Source organism: Pinus tabuliformis, chromosome Q (assembly GCF_031772625.1).
Source record: "Pinus tabuliformis cultivar Carrire ecotype Pingquan chromosome Q, CPIR1, whole genome shotgun sequence".
Classification (NCBI taxonomy): domain Eukaryota; kingdom Viridiplantae; phylum Streptophyta; class Pinopsida; order Pinales; family Pinaceae; genus Pinus; species Pinus tabuliformis.
The window spans coordinates 1,234,741,128-1,234,757,209 of NC_142296.1; the positions used below are offsets into that span (position 1 = coordinate 1,234,741,128).

The 16,082-nt window shown below is 44.7% G+C and overlaps 1 protein-coding gene across 2 annotated transcripts in view; it reads left to right on the plus strand.

The window, feature by feature from the left end:
• Positions 1-16,082, plus strand: part of LOC149224278 (putative rhamnogalacturonate lyase B) — a 441,880-nt gene that overhangs the window by 328,459 nt on the left and 97,339 nt on the right. The gene's annotated exons all lie outside the window — the stretch shown is intronic.

A 16,082-nucleotide genomic window follows, 5' to 3' on the forward strand; every position in this document is an offset into this window, starting at 1 on the left:
ATACTTTCAAACTGTGTGTTTACTGTTTAGTGATCTCCCTTTCCTCCCTGCTTAGATAAAATTGTCCACAATTTTGCTAATAATGGGGAAACACCTCAAAGGACAAACTTCTTTTCCAACCTAGTATGTAATAGTTTTCTTGCTTCATATATTTCCAATATGAACAGCTTCTAATATTGGAGGCAGAAAATTTGTAGTACTTGGATTGGGGGCAGAACTCTGTTAATCAGAAGAGTCACACAAGGGTAAAACATTGGATATCCTCCCTCTTTAAAACTGATGGTTATGGTTAAAGATTGTATTCTAGGCACTGCATGTAGGAAATTAGGGTGCAAGAATTCAAACATTATAATGGAGAGAGTAAATAAATAATTAACTTTGTTACACATGCTGCAACGATACTTCTCTTACACATTATATATCCCCATAGATGAAATATTTATAGGAGCCCTAGTTGGTTAGCTTGTTTAAACCTGAAAAACTACAAATATTGTTTCAACGAATATATCTCTGGGGATCTGGAAATAAGCTTATTGAAAATATTAGAGAAAACATAAAAAAACGTTGGGAAATATCACCAAACATAAACTTGGACTAAAAACTAAAAAATACTGGCAACTTGAAAAACTCTGAAAAATATAAAAATTGGGAAAAACTAGCAATATTTGCAACGCAATCTTAACCCCCAACTATGGCATCTGAAATTGCATTGGTCACATATTTATCATATATTGTGACATATGTATTAATTACACCTAATGACACTCAATGAGTGTTAACACCCCATCATAACACTAAATATCACTTTTTATTTTACCCCCTCAATAGAAAAACTGAAGGTCAAAAAACTTGCTCACGAGATAATTTTAAAAATATATTTACAAAAAACTCCTAGCACACCTAATCTCCAAGCAATGTCCTAGGTTGGATCACCAATGTCCAAGGTCTGAGGCTGAGGGATGGTCTTCTCAATTGTGCCAAATCACCCTCAAGGTCAATGTCCCCAAAATATGCCCAACATCCTTTGTTGAAGTGCTCTACGTTATCATCAAAGTGGCTTGGACATCATCTATGAAGAGCTAGAGAAAAATCATATCATCCCTCAACGGATCTTGGATGCACCTGGAGCAAACATCTAACACATACTCAAGGAATCAAGTGAAATCAACATCATGGTTACAAGAACCATAAGGGCATCAAGGTGGACCATATTTAATGTCAAAGCCATCAAAACAATTCACACACGTATCATCTTCAAATGTCTTACTAGATTATGATTGTGCACATGTTACCATACGTAAGTATGGAAGGGTTATCACATGACCCTACTAGTGATGAAGTTTCTAAGTCTACCATTTAGAAACCCTCCATGCACTTTATCTGATTTATTCCTACCTACTTGTTCTGTTACTTAACAAGTTATTTACAATGTAAATACTGAAAATAAACACTAGTGCATGCTCAACATATTACAGATCAACAACTGAAGGAAACATAAACAATCACACCAAATGACACCGTTATTTTTGGACCAATGTCCCCGGAAAAACCCAATGTGGGAAAACCGATGTAGCTATCTGAGGGTTGTCTTATTAAGCAATATCAGAGTACAATCTGGGTGCCAAATCCGGTCTACCCAATAAAGAATTTCCTTGGCAGTAATACCTCTCAGTTTGAGACAAAATTCTCGGCTGAAACCCCGGATAATCCTTCCGGCAGCTCCTCAGCTCAAATTTGCCCCAGAAACCCCAGCGTCTGCCTTTTTGGACTGTGTTAGCCCCTCTCTACCCAGCGCTGGCCCTGCGTCACCCTAAATGGGTCTGCGTCAACCTTAGGAGGCCCTGTGTCAGCTGTTTGGCCCTTTGCGTCAGCAACGCTGACCTCTCTGAAGCTCTGCGTAGCTCCCGGCTACCTCTGCGTGGCCCTGCGTGAGCCCTAGCTGCTACTGCGTCACTCTCTCTGGCTCATGTGCTGATCTCCCGACACTATCTCTGCCTCTCTGTCTCTCTGTACTCAATGCCCCTCAATTACAACTTCGATCACTGATTCTATCTCTCTTAGCAAGCCCCGCTCTAGAGAATAGAATGACTGATCACTCTAGTGAATTTTCCAAGTGACCCTCAAGCTTCCTCTTATACTTTTCCCGTTGACATATCAACGGCCGAGATTAAGTCCCTAATCAACGGCTAAGATTAGATTTGGCTTGATCCATGACTTTTGGACCATTCTAACACATTCATATTAATACACATTAATATTTTATTTTCCCTAAGTTTAGACTTAGGGACTCCATTAAAAATATTAATTATTCTAATATCTCATGATATGTTTTGAATCTGCCCAAACCCTTTTTGGGTATTGGAGATTTCATGTGCCCCAACCTCTCCACATAATTTTGTGGCTAGAGCACATCTAATGCTACCCGAAATCAACACTCCCTCTTAGTGAGGACTGTGCTCTAGCAATACTCCTCACTGAGTATTACTCTGATCATCCGGCATCGGTACCTGTGTTGATGCTAGGCCTTCCTACCCAACATCCTCTCCACTGCTGCATCTTGTACTGTTGCCCATGGTCCTGCCACTGCCATTGCTTTATCTGTACGACAGTGCCCTCTGCATCCGTGCTGCTGTTGGTCCTTTCTCCCAGCACTGCACCTCTTCTCATCATGTTGCATCGTGTTGTCCACTGCTGCACTGCAACTCAGTTACTGAGAAGTAAGTAACTGATCTCCCAATCTGACCTCCTTGTTGGGCTAGAGACACCCACTGATGCTGAAGCTCCCTCTGCCGCTGACAAGTGCTCCCTCTCTGACCTCTGCACTGCTGCAACAACTCCCTGCATCTCGCACTGTTGCACACCTCTCTGTGCCATCCTGCACTAGTGCAACACTCTTGTGCCTCTCGCACTGCTGCAGCCTGCTAGCCTCGCGCTGTCTCGGGACTCCTGCACTGTAGCTCTCTCTGCCGCTTCATCCACATCCATCTCTACTCGACCTATCCAATCCTACTACTCCTCTTCGGGGCTCTCGTAGCAAGGTCTAATCCAAGAGGCTGGGTACCTCGAGGATCCTGCTCCTGATCGCCTATAGTTTTCCTGACTACAACTCGATGTCTCCCCACTTTCTCAAGTGGTGTGTGTGCACTCATGGCACAGTCATCGTCTGTCAACACTTCCTTCTCTGCCCTTATTGGCGCTGCCTTAGTCTCGGAAGACTCTCCCTTACTCTTCTTCCTTGGACACTAGGTCGCATAATGACCTAGCTTCCCACAGTGGAAGCACTTGATCTTGGAGAGATCCTTCTTCTTCCGCTTTTCCTGCTTTCCCTCAAATGCTAGGGCAACATCCTCCTCCTCCTGCTTGTCTTTGATCCCCTTGCTACTGCTACCCGTCTTTGACTACCGTTTGATCTCTTCTTGGCGAAGAGCAGCCCACATCTCATCCCAAGGTGGAAGAATCCCTCTGCCCAGTATATTCTGGACAAATAACTCCCAATCTTCTGAGATTGCATTTAGGGCCGTCCTCATTATCAGTTCCTGATCCGACGTGGCTTCTATAGCAGTCAATTGATCTCGGATCTCGTTTAGTCCTCTGAGGAAGGTGTCAATCGATTCTCCCTTCTTCATTTGATACGACCTCAACTAATTCTCTAGTAACATTCTTCTCTACACATATGTAATCTGGTACAATTTCTTGAGGGCATCCCAAATCTCATATGTCGTTTCCTTCTCGGCAATGTGTGGTACTACATGGTCCTTGACCCTGTCAAGGATGATGCTCTTGGCCCTCGCCATTGCCTCCTCGTACTTGTTGTTATCATTGGGGTCGACTGAGATAGCTATAACCTTCAAGGCGAAGTTCTTGACACGATTTCTGTCAAGTACGGATAAGATTCTGGCCTTCCAGACTGCGAAGTTCGACGCTTGGTCCAGTCTATCCTGGTCTCTTACTTTGTGTAGTGCCATGATGCTCTTCTACTTCCCTCTTGGAAGTTCTCAATCTAACTCCCTCTGAGTCTTGATTTCCCTCCTGGAAATCCTCCTGCTGATGTTGAGATGCCCCCTACTCTGATCGTTTGTGCAACCTCACCACTGATCCGGGTTTCTCGGCTAGAAACCCTCGGTAGCAATTCCCTCCTCCTGGCCTTGCCCTTTCAGGTATTGTTCTGACTACAATACCTCACCAGCTCCACTCTGCAATATTCCCACGGCCTTCTAAACCCCAACAACCTGAAGGTGAGAGCTCCTAGGCTCTGAGCAATCCCGACACCAGCAACCCGGCCTCCTCAGGCAACTACGTCAGCCCTCCTAGCTTCTGCGTGGCTCTGCGTGAGGCTCCCTTTGCTTTTCTTAGCCTCTGCACTGCCTCTTCCTGGCTCACCCTTGATGACGCAGACACTGCGTCACCCTTCCCTTGTTGTTGCTCTGCTATAAACAACTTCTATCACCTCAGGACAACTGTTTTTTGCTGCTATTGCTCTGCTCGGCTGATGTCCTCAGTCCTCTTAGTGGTGCTGAGTATTTCAATTAAGCTACAATGTGTTGTTTAGCACTAGAGCTTCCCAAGGAGTGAAGCTCACCCCTTTCTTTAGTGGACCTTGAGTGCCACCCTAGGAGGGCCTTTCCTTGTAGTTGGAGACAAAGAGACTGATCACCATCAAAGGATTACGCTGCTTTGGCTCAGCTAGGACGCAGTGTGAGAGACTGCGTGTTTGTGTGGAGCAGTAGGGTCGGGATTTGGGAGTGAAGTGGTTGCCAGAGGCATTCTTATAAGGTTTTCATCTCATAGTATCGATATTACGGCAAGAGGAAGAGACAATCACCCAGGTTGAGTTTTTGGTACAAGAGACTGCATCATCTTCACCCAGGACCGCGTAGTCACTAGAGGGGGTTGTGTTGGAGGGAGTTTTACCTAGAGGATTGAAGAGCTGGGTGTTGATTAAGGGTAGCATCAGATGTGTTATAGCCATGAAAATTGGTGGAGATGCTAAGGTACATGAGATATCCAATATCCAGAAAGGGTTTGGGCAGATTCTAAACAGTTTGGGAGATATTAAAATAATTAATATTTTTAATGAATCCCTTAAGTCTAAACTTAGGGAAAATAAAATATTAGTGTGAATTAATATAAAATTGTGTTAGAATGGTCCAAAAGACATGGATCAAGCCAGATCTAATCTTAGCCGTTGATTAGGGATTTAATCTTGGCCGTTGATTTGTCAACAAGAAAGGTATAAGAGGAGGCTTGAGGGTCACTTGGAGAACACATCAAGAGATCAAGATTTCGACTTTCTGGGGTTGGGTTTGTTGAGAAAGTTGAGAGAGTGATCAGAGTTGCAACTGAGGGGCAGTGAATATAGAAACAGAGAGACAGAGATAGCACCGGGAGGATTAGCGCAGTAGCCAGAGAGAGGGACACAGAAGTAGCCAAGGGTTCACACAGAGCCAGTTGAGTCTCATATAGAGGCAGCCAGGAGCTGCGCAGTGCCTTAGAGGGCCAACGTGGGTGATGCAGAGGGCCAGAGGGTTGACACAGTGCCTCCAGAGGCTGACGCAGGCCAAGCCAGAGTGACGCTAGGCTAACACTGGGCCAAAGAGAGGTGACGCAGTCCCTAGAGGCTGACGCTAGGGTTTCGTGGGGCAGATTGGAGCTGTGGAGCTGCCGGAGTGTTTATCCGGGGTTTCAGCCGGAATATTTTCTTCTAAGTAGAGAGGTACTACTGCCGAGATTTTTCTCTGTTGGGTGAGCCGGATTTGGCACCCAGATTGTATTCTGAAACTGCTTAATAAATCAAACCCTTAGATAGCTGCACCAGTTTTCCTGCATTGGGTTTTTCCGGGGACATTAGTCCAAAAACAACAGTGTCACTTGTGTGCTTGTTTCTATTTCCTTCAGTTGATGATCTGTAATGTGTTGAGCATGTACTTGTATTTATTTCCAATATTTACATGGTAAATAACTTGTTAATTAACAGAACAAGTAGGTAGGAATAAATCAGTAAAGTACATGAAGAGTTTCTAACGTGTCAGACTTAGAAATTCCAACATGGTATCAGAGCGTGGTTGTAGATCACAGGGGAACTGAGGACATCAGCTGAGTAGAGTAGCAACAACAGAAAACAATTGTCCCGAGTGACAGAAGCTGTTCCTAGCAGAGTAGCAGCAAGGAAGGGATGACGGAGTGCCTGCGTCATCAATATTGAGCCAAGAAGAGGTTGTGCAAAGGCTGAGGAAGGCAAAGGCAAGCTCACGCAGAGGCCAGGAGGGCTGACGCAGTTGGCTGAGGAAGTTGATTTGTTGGTGTCGGGATTGCGCAGAGCCTAGGAGCTCTAACCTTCAGTTTGCTGGGGTTTAGGAGGTTGTGGGTAAGTTGCAGAGTGGAGCTAGTGGGGTACTGTAGTCAGAACAATATCTAACAGGGAAATGCCAAGGAGGAGGGAGTTGCTACCGAGGGTTTCTAGCCGAGAAATCTGGATCAGTGGTGCAGCTGCACAAACGATCAGAGTGGGGGCATCTCGACATTGGCAGAAGGGTTTCTAGGAAGGAAATCGAGGCTTAGAGGGAGTCACATTGAGAACTTCCAAGAGGGAAGTAGCGAAGCAGCGAAATGGCACTATACGGAGTAAGAGACCAGGACAGACTAGACGGAGCCTCAAACTTTGTAGTCTGGAAGGCCAGAATCTTATCCGTACTAGACAGGAATCGTGTCAAGCACTTCGCCTTGAGGACAATAGCTATCCCAGTTGACCCGACTAATAACGACAGGTACGAGGATGCAATGGTGAGGGCTAAGAGTATCATCCTTGACGGGGTCAAGGATCATATAGTACCACATATTGCCGAGAAGAACACAGCACAAGAGATGTGGGAGGCCTTGACCAAGTTGTATCAGCATACTTCCGTGCAGAGGAAGATGCTACTAGAAAATCAGCTGCAATCATACCAGATGCAGAAGGGAGAACAGATCGACCCATTCCTCGGTCGATTGAAGGAGATCTGGGATTAGTTGACTTCCATAAGGGCAACGCCGGATCCAGAATTGATGGTGAGAACAGCCCTGAACGCAGTCTCAGAAGACTAGGAGGTGTTTGTCCAGAGCATACTGGGCAAGGCGACCCTTCCAGATTGGGAGGAAATGTGGGCTGCTCTTTGCCAAGAAGAGATCAAAAGGCTGAGCAAGGCGGGAAGCAGTGGCAAGGGGATCAGAATCAAGAAGGAGGAGGAGGAGGATGCTGCCCTAGCATCTGAGGGAAAGCAGGAGAAACAGAAGAAGAAGGACCTCTCCAAGGTCAAATGCTTCCACTATGGGGAGCTGGGTCATTATGCGACCCAGTGTCCAAGGAAGAAGAGTAAGGGAGAGGCCTCCGAGACCAAGGCAGTGCCAACAAGGGCAAAGAAGGAAGCGGAAACTGACGATGACTGTGCCATGAGTGCACACACACCACTTGAGCAGAAGTGGGGAGACATTGAGTTGTAGTTAGGCAGACTATAGGCGATGAGGGGCAAGATCCTACAGATACCCAGCCTCTTGGATTAGACCTTGCTACAAGAGCCCCGAAGAGGAGTAGCAGTGTTGGCAATGTCAGTAGAGACAAATGCGGATGGAGCGACAGAGGGGGCTACAGTGCAGGATTCCCAGGACAACGCGAGGCTAGCAGGCTGCAACAGTGTGAGAGGCACGAGAGTGTTGCATCAGTGTAGGATGGCACATAGAGGTGTGCAATGGTGCGAGATGCATGGAGTTGTTGTAGTAGCGCAGAGGTCAGAGAGGGAGAACTTGTCAGTGATAGAGGGAGCTTCAGCATCAGGAGTGTTTTTAGCCTCACGGAGATGTCCGAGTCGGGAGATCAGTTACTTAATTCTCAGTAACTGAGTTGCAGTGCAGCAGTTAGCAGTGGTAGTGCTATGGGCAGCACGATGCAGCATGATGAGAGGGGTTGTAGTGCAGATGCAGCAGTGGCAGTGGCAAGGCCATGGGCAGCAGCATGGATGCAGAGGGAGTTGCAGTATGGATGCAGCAGTGGCAGTGGTAGCACCATGGGTAGCAGTATAGGATGCAACAACGCAGATGATGGGTAGTAGGCCTAGCATCAGCACAGGGACTGATGCCGGATGATCAGGGTGATACTCAGTGAAGACAGTCCTCGCTAAGAGGGAGTGTTTATTTAGAGTAGCATCGGATGTGCTCTAGCCATGAAAAATGGTGGAGAGGTTAAGGCACATGAGATCTCCAATACCCAGAAAGGGTTTGGGCAGATTCTAAACAATTTGGGAGATATTAAAATAATTAATATTTTTAATGGAGTCCCTAAGTCCAAACTTAGGGAAAATAAAATATTAATGTGAATTAATATAAAACTGTGCTAGAATGGTCCAAAAGACATGGATCAAGCCAGATCTAATCTTAGCCATTGATTAGGGACTTAATCTCGGTCGTTGATTTGTCAATGAGAAAAGTATAAGAGGAGGCTTGAGGGTCACTTGGAGGACAAACCAAGAGATCAAGATTTTGACTTTCTGGGGCTGGGTTTGCTAAGAAAGTTGAGAGAGTGATCAGAGTTGCAGCTAAGGGGCAGTGAATACAGAAACAAAGAGGCAGAGATAGCACTTGGAGGATCAACGCAATAGCCGGAGAGGGACGCAAAGGTAGCCAAGGGTTCAAGCAGAGCCAACCGGGGCTTATGCAGAGGCAGCCAAGAGCTGCGCATTGCCTCAGAGGGCCAGCGTGGGTGACGTAGAGGGCCAGAGGGCTGACGCAGTGCCTCCAGAGGCTGACGCAGGCCAAGCCAGAGTGACGCTGGGCTAACGCTGGGCAAAAGAGAGGCTGACGCAGTCCCTAGAGGCTGACGCTGGGGTTTTGTGGGGCAGATTGGAGCTGTGGAGCTGCCGGAGTGTTTATATGAGGTTTTAACCGGAATATCTGCTTCCAAGTAGAGAGGTACTACTGTTGAGATTTTTCTCTATTTGGTGAGTCGGATTTGGCACACAGATTGTATTTTGAAACTGCTTAATAAATCAAACCCTCAGATAGTTGCACTGGTTTTCCCACATTGGGTTTTTACAGGGATATTAGTCCAAAAACAATGGTGTCACTTGTGTGCTTGCTTCTATTTCCTTCAGTTGATGATCTATAATGTGTTGAGCATGTACTTGTATTTATTTCCAGTTTTTACATGGTAAATAACTTGTTAATTAACAGAACAAGTAGGTAGGAATAAATCAGTAAAGTACATGAAGAGTTTCTAACGTGTCAGACTTAGAAATTCCAACATTGGGTTGTGGGAATTTGTTGGGAGGCTGATTTGGGAGGTTTCTGGTTATTTTGGGAGCAGGATACAACAATTCCAGCTGTTGATTTGGGGTAGCATCGGATGTGCTCTAGCTACGAAAATTGGCGGAGGGGCTAAGGCACAGGAGATCTCCAATACCCAGAAAGGGTTTGGGCAAATTCTAGACAGTTTGGGAGATATTAAAATAATTAATATTTTTAATGGAGTCCCTAAGTATAAACTTAGGGAAAATAAAATATTAATGTTAACTAATATAAAATTGTGTTAGAAGGGTCCAAAAGTCATGGATCAAGCCAGATCTAATCTTAGCTGTTGATTATGGACTTAATCTTGGTCGTTGATTTGTCAACAAGAAAAGTATAAGAAGAGGCTTGAGGGTCACATGGAGAACGCACTGAGGGAAACCAGTCAGTTCAATTTCTGGAGCGGGGTTAGCTGAGAAATTGAACCAGTGGTCTAGTGAGTAGTCAGGAGGCAACAAGTATGGAGCAGAGAGACAGGATCAACCACTGCATATCAGCGCTGAGGCAGGAGAGGCAGACACAGAGGCAACAGAATACTGCGTAGTCAATAGCTGGGCCTGTGTGGGTGACGCAGAGAGGCCTAGCGCAGACGCAGAGGGGTTTGAGAGCCACGCAAAGGTCAGTTGGGCGGACGTTGGGATTGGGAGAAGTGCTGAAGAATTATTTCTCTCTGTGGGTAAGACAGTTTGACACCCTGTTGTACTGAAGACTTGCTGAATTATAAAAGCCTCCCTTGCTGCACTGGTTTTGTCACGTTGGGTTTTTCTGGGGACTATTGTCCAAAATATCTGTGTCAATGTGTTAATGCTTGTGCATATGTTTGTTTCTGTATTATGGTGCGATATCTGCAACAATATTTTTTTTAATGTTTATTGAAGTAATTTCATAAATAACTTATTGTGGAATAAGTAGGAAAAATAAATCAGTTGCTGCAGTGATAGAATTTTCACATGGTATCAGAGGGAGTAATCAAAGACAAAAAGGGAAAATTAGTTATGGGTCGAGATCACGATGCAGAGGCATCCACGTCAGGGGACTCACAAATTTTTCAGAAGATTGCACAAGAGAAAGAGATTTCAATTTCTCTATGTTGGCTTCCAGGCTGGAAGAAGAAGTGGCGTGTATGACTAGTGCTGCATCATCAGAAGTATGGTATATAGACAGTGGAGCTTCGTGGCATATGACGGGAATCAGGGAGTGTTTCTCAGAATATCGAGAAGAGAAGATGAACTTTCTGTTAAATTATGGTATGTTCTATGCTTATAACAGTTTACTTCTTTTTCTTATTATATTCCACCGATTAGCAATCACATGTACATAAAGTAAAGTGCAGATAGAACATTAAACGATCGACAGAAAACAAGCCAAGATAAGAGACACAAGATGTGGCGGCTAGCCAGGGACAAACCCCACAATGTGTGGGGAAACCCTTTGATCAAATCTTCTTTTATCTTCAATAATTCAGCAGAGAGAAATAGTACAATAAATCTGATTCATATCAGCAGTAGCAAACCCTAGATCAGTAGCATCAGCATTAGCGGCTTCATTATCAAACTAGGGCAGACCATATCTCACAAACCAACAGTCGGATTGACTTCATTCCACCACCAAAAGTTTCGGCTTCCAGAGGAGGTTCAGATGAACCTATAGCGTAGTTCAGATGAGGAGATCTTCTAGGCCACGCAAGTCAATCTTTACTTCTGCAGTTGCAGCTTCAGTTTCAGCAGTTTCCGGCTTCAAACTAGGACAGTCGATATCTTGCAAACCGTTCGTCGGATTGACTTCATTCCACCACCAAAATTTGCGGCTTTCAAAGGAGGTTCAGATGAACCTACAGCGCAATTCCAAAGAGGAGATCTTCTAGGCCACGCAAGTCAATCTTTACTTCTGTAGTTGCAGCTTCAGTTTCAACAGTTTCCGGCTTCAAACTAGGGCAGTCGATATCTTGCAAACCGTTCGTCGGATTGACTTCATTCCACCACCAAAAGTTGTGGCTTTCAAAGGAGGTTCAGATGAACCTACAGTGCAGTTCCAAAGAGGAGATCTTCTAGGCCACGCAAGTCAATCTTTACTTCTGCAGTTGCAGCTTCAGTTTCAGCAGTTTCCGGCTTCAAACTAGGGTAGTCGATATCTTGCAAACCGTTCGTCGGATTGACTTCATTCCACCACCAAAAGTTGCGGCTTTCAAAGGAGGTTCAGATGAACCTACAGTGCAGTTCCAAAGAGGAGATCTTCTAGGCCACGCAAGTCAATCTTTACTTCTGCAGTTGCAGCTTCAAATTCAACAGCTTCCAGCTTCACATGTGTGAGAGAGAGAGACCCATTTCAGCGTAGTAGAGAAGAGACTCATATCTGCGCAGTAGAGAGAGAGAGATGTGATGAGATGAGTGAGTCCAAATGAGGAAAATTCCTCTTATATTTATACACAACGTTGGTGGGTGAATAGATGCGACTGTTGGGCTTCTGAGCCTACATGAGTTGTAGGTCGGCTTGATAATAATTCCATAATCAAAATAAATTCATATCTCCATGAATACTTATCGGAATTGGATGATCTTTATATCAATCCTACACCTCTCGACGAGAGGAATCTAATAAAAATATTATCATCCATGAATAAGATGACCCACATGAAGTTTTGCCCTGGTTGCCAATTTTAACACTCCCTCTCAACCATGGAGAACTTCATCTGCAATCTATCTATCGGTCGTTACCATTCATCCATCAAATGCACTGCCCTGTACAGCCTGACCCTTGCCCTGCTCTGCTCTATTCTTCCTGTTCTACTTTGTCTTGTTCTGCTTGCACTGATCTGTACTGTTTTGCTCTGTTCTGCTCTGCTCTTTCATTGTTCTGTTCTGCTCTGCTTTTGTCCGAATTATGAAGAAGAAGAAATGATCGAGGATGTATCATACTGACTCAAAGTCAGTCTCAGAGTATGTACCACTGGTCCCAGACCAGTCTCAACCAACCCAAAGTCAGCGTCATAGTGAGTACAACTCCAATGGTCCCAGACCAATATCATCCTCCACTGACTCAAAGTCAGTCTCAGAGTATGTACCACTGATCCCAGACCAGTCTCAACCGACCCGAAGTCAGCATCATAGTATGGTACAACTCCTACCACTGGTCCCAGACCAGTGTCATTGATCCCAGATCAATGGAGGTCATCCTAGCGTAGGGAGTACGGTAGTTACAACGATGCGTCCATCAGTACTACTATGGTCCTTAACTTCATTTCCCTGCTCATTGATCAGATGAGAGGTACTTCCCATGAGTCCCAGACTGCATGGGTAGGATGCCTCGACAAGAGAACTAATCAATCCTATCCTCACAGGAGAACACATCAATCCTGCTACAATTTCCATGGAGAACACATCAATCCTGGCCGCCATGGAGAACACATCAATCCAGGCCTCACAGGAGAACACATCAGTCCTGCTACAATTGCCATGGAGAACACATCAATCCAGGCCGCCATGGAGAACACATCAATCCAGGCCTCACAGGAGAACACATCAATCCTGCTACAATCGCCATGGAGAACACATCAATCCAGGCCTCACAGGAGAACTAATCAACCTGCTACACAGGAGAGCGAATCATCCTATTCCACAAGAGAGCGAATCATCTTGTCCCACAAGAGAGCGAATCATCTTGTTCCAGTGTGCACCACCAGGGGAGGGTGAGTCACCCTGTGGTCGTATGTTGCTCCAGTAATAACCGCAAGCCCTCAGAGCTCCCAGAGCTCAATGTATGCAACATGCAGGACCCTTGTACAAGGGTTTCTTACCGACTCCAAGTCGTTTGGGAAAATCACAGATTAGATCTTTCGTCGGGGCTTTGACAAGGTGTATCAACCTGTGCATCATCTTAATGCGATGGAGCCTCCTTGCTCATCAACTTACCATATCCAAGATGATGTCTATCTGCTGGAGCAATCGACGAATATGGGATTCCTCAATAATCGAATCCCACCTCTGGTTGTTATAGAGAATCACAGTGGTATCCAATGTAAATCCAAACAGCTCACTGAAGAGCTTTCGCAACCAGACTGCCTCACACAAGGTTATGCTAGCAACAATATATCCTGCTTCTGCGGTGCTCAAAGCTACCGACTTCTGCTTCCTACTCATCCAGGATATCGAAGAAGATCCCAAGGTGAAACAGTACCCGAAAATGCTCTTACGGTCCACCACACTGCCTGCCCAATCAACATCAATATATCCAAGTAGTCTCACATCTCTGGCAGTGTATCTTAATCCATGAGAGATTGTGTCTTGAAGACATCTCAGAAGATTCCTGGCATCAATCCAGTGAGGCTCAACCAAATATGAGTTCACAATGTTAACTGCAAAACATATGTTTGGACGGAGGTTCACCAAGAACATCAATGCGAATGAGTTTTTGAAACTCAGAGGCATTTCCCAAGTCTGGTCCGACATCACTACCATATAACTTCTAAAAGTTAAGATCCTCGAGGTAGTCGCAGGCTTGCAGTTTATCATACCAAATCTTTCCAATATCTTTACCACATATTTTCCTTGAGATAGGAAAATTTCCCTTGGCTTCTGCCATACTTCAAGTCCTTGGTCCTTCATTTCAAATTCAGAAGCCATCTCCCTCTTACATTTGTGAATGAGAGGGTTTGCACCTGTTAGAAAGAGGTCATCCACGTACAACACCGATATGAGAGTCTTGTCATCTTCAACCTTAAAGTAAAGGTTAGGATCAACTTCACTCCTAGTGAATCCCAGCTTCATCAAGTAGCTATCGATCCTCTCATACCATGCTCGGGGTGCTTGCTTCAGCCCATAGAGAGCCTTCTTCAACCTGCATACATGAGTTTTTCAATCATAAATCTCAAATCCTTCAGGTTTCTCCACATAGATCTCTTCTTTGATAGAACCATGTAAGAACGCGATCTTAACATCCATCTGATGTAGGTTCCATCCTTGTGAAGCCACAAGGGCTATGATCAAGCGGATGGTCGTATATCTGGCAATAGGTGCAAATATCATAGTCTATACCTCCCTTCTGGGATAAACCACGAGCAACAAAATGAACCTTATACTTTTCCATACTTCCATTTGCTGCATGCTTTATCTTGTAAATCCATTTTGAAGTAACAATTGTCTTGTCTAGGGCATCATTCTCCATAATAGACCCATATTCTATGGTCATAGCATCCTTCCATAGTTAATGATTGATGACATCTGAGAATGATGAAGATTCATTTTGTATGATCGTGCTTATGATGGTCAGGTATCCTTGACACCTATTAGGTTTCTTACTTTCACGAAAGGTTCCTCGGGGTATAACATGTCCTTCAGCATCATCAAGTAACCCCTTAAGCCATGAAGGCCTCTTCCTAGAAGAGGAAGGCTCATATGGAGGAGGATCAATTGGATCCATGGGTTCTTCTACATCAGGCATTGATTCATCATCCTTTTCTTTCGCTTCCCTGGTGTCGGTTTCTTGAGAGCTCCTCAAAGTCGGAAGATTGATCACCTTGCTGAGAGCCATATCTTCGTCAAAGGTGACATCATGACTAATTATGACTTCCCTTTGACCAGCTACATAGATTCTATAGCCTTTAGTATTTTCACCATAGCCCACGAAAATTCCCTTCTTTCCAGATGCTCCTAATTTATTTCTTTTCTCTTTCGGCACATGAAAGTATACAGGGCTTCCAAAAATTTTAAAATGAGAAACATCAGGTTTCTTACCGGTGAATTTTTCTTCAGGAGTCTTGGAACCCAATGCTTGATGAGGGCATCGATTTTGTACATATACGGCAAGGTTTGCAGCTTCAACCCATAGAAACTTTGGAAGTCTTTGATCATGTAGCATGGCCCGGACAGCTTCCATCATCGTGTGGTTCTTCCTTCCCACCACACCATTCTGCTCAGGAGTATGTGGTGTAGTAGTCTCCCTCTTAATGCTAGCCTCAGATGTGCCTAAGTGAACCAACTATAATATATCAGAGGTCTTGCTTTGGCTTGAGGGGAATGGTCCCCTTTTGAGCTTTCCTTCAGCACATCCCGGACATACACCTTCTTTCTCTACTTGGAATTCAGGCATCCCTATTACCCTCTGTCTTACATCGGGTAGAGCTTTGTAATGAAGGTGGGCAAACCTCCGATGCCAAAGTTCGGACTGAAGCGATGTGTCACAAGACATGACACCTAGCAGACTTCCATCAACCTGATATAATGAATCAACACTAAACCCAAGAGTAAAGGCATCTTTAACATTATTTTTCCATATACATACCTCGCCATCACTGAAGGTTACCTTGTAGCCTTTGTCTTCCATTGCCGAGATGGACACTAGGTTCTTTTTGAGGTCAGGTGCATTTAATACATCTTGGAATTTCTAGCCTTCTTGAATGCTTGTCCTCTTCCTTGATTCCCAACTCTCCTCTTACCTTTGCTGTTGAATTTGTCATTCCTTTGATTGCCATCAGAGGGATTTCGAGTTGCACCACTGCATATTGTACCATGCTTCTCTAATCATGATTATCATCGTGCTGCCCATGTCCATGATTTTATCCATCATAATGCTGCTCAAACTAGTGTGCATCATCATCATGCTATCCTATATGTCCATGATCTCATGTTGCCCTTTATGTCCATGATCTCATTCATCATGATGCTCATGATCTCATACATAGTGACTTGCTTTATCGCAAATGTAACATCGTCATTTTCTTCTAGCCTTAGGTCCAACCTTTCCTTTTGATTTAGTCCCGGAATTATTTCTTTTCT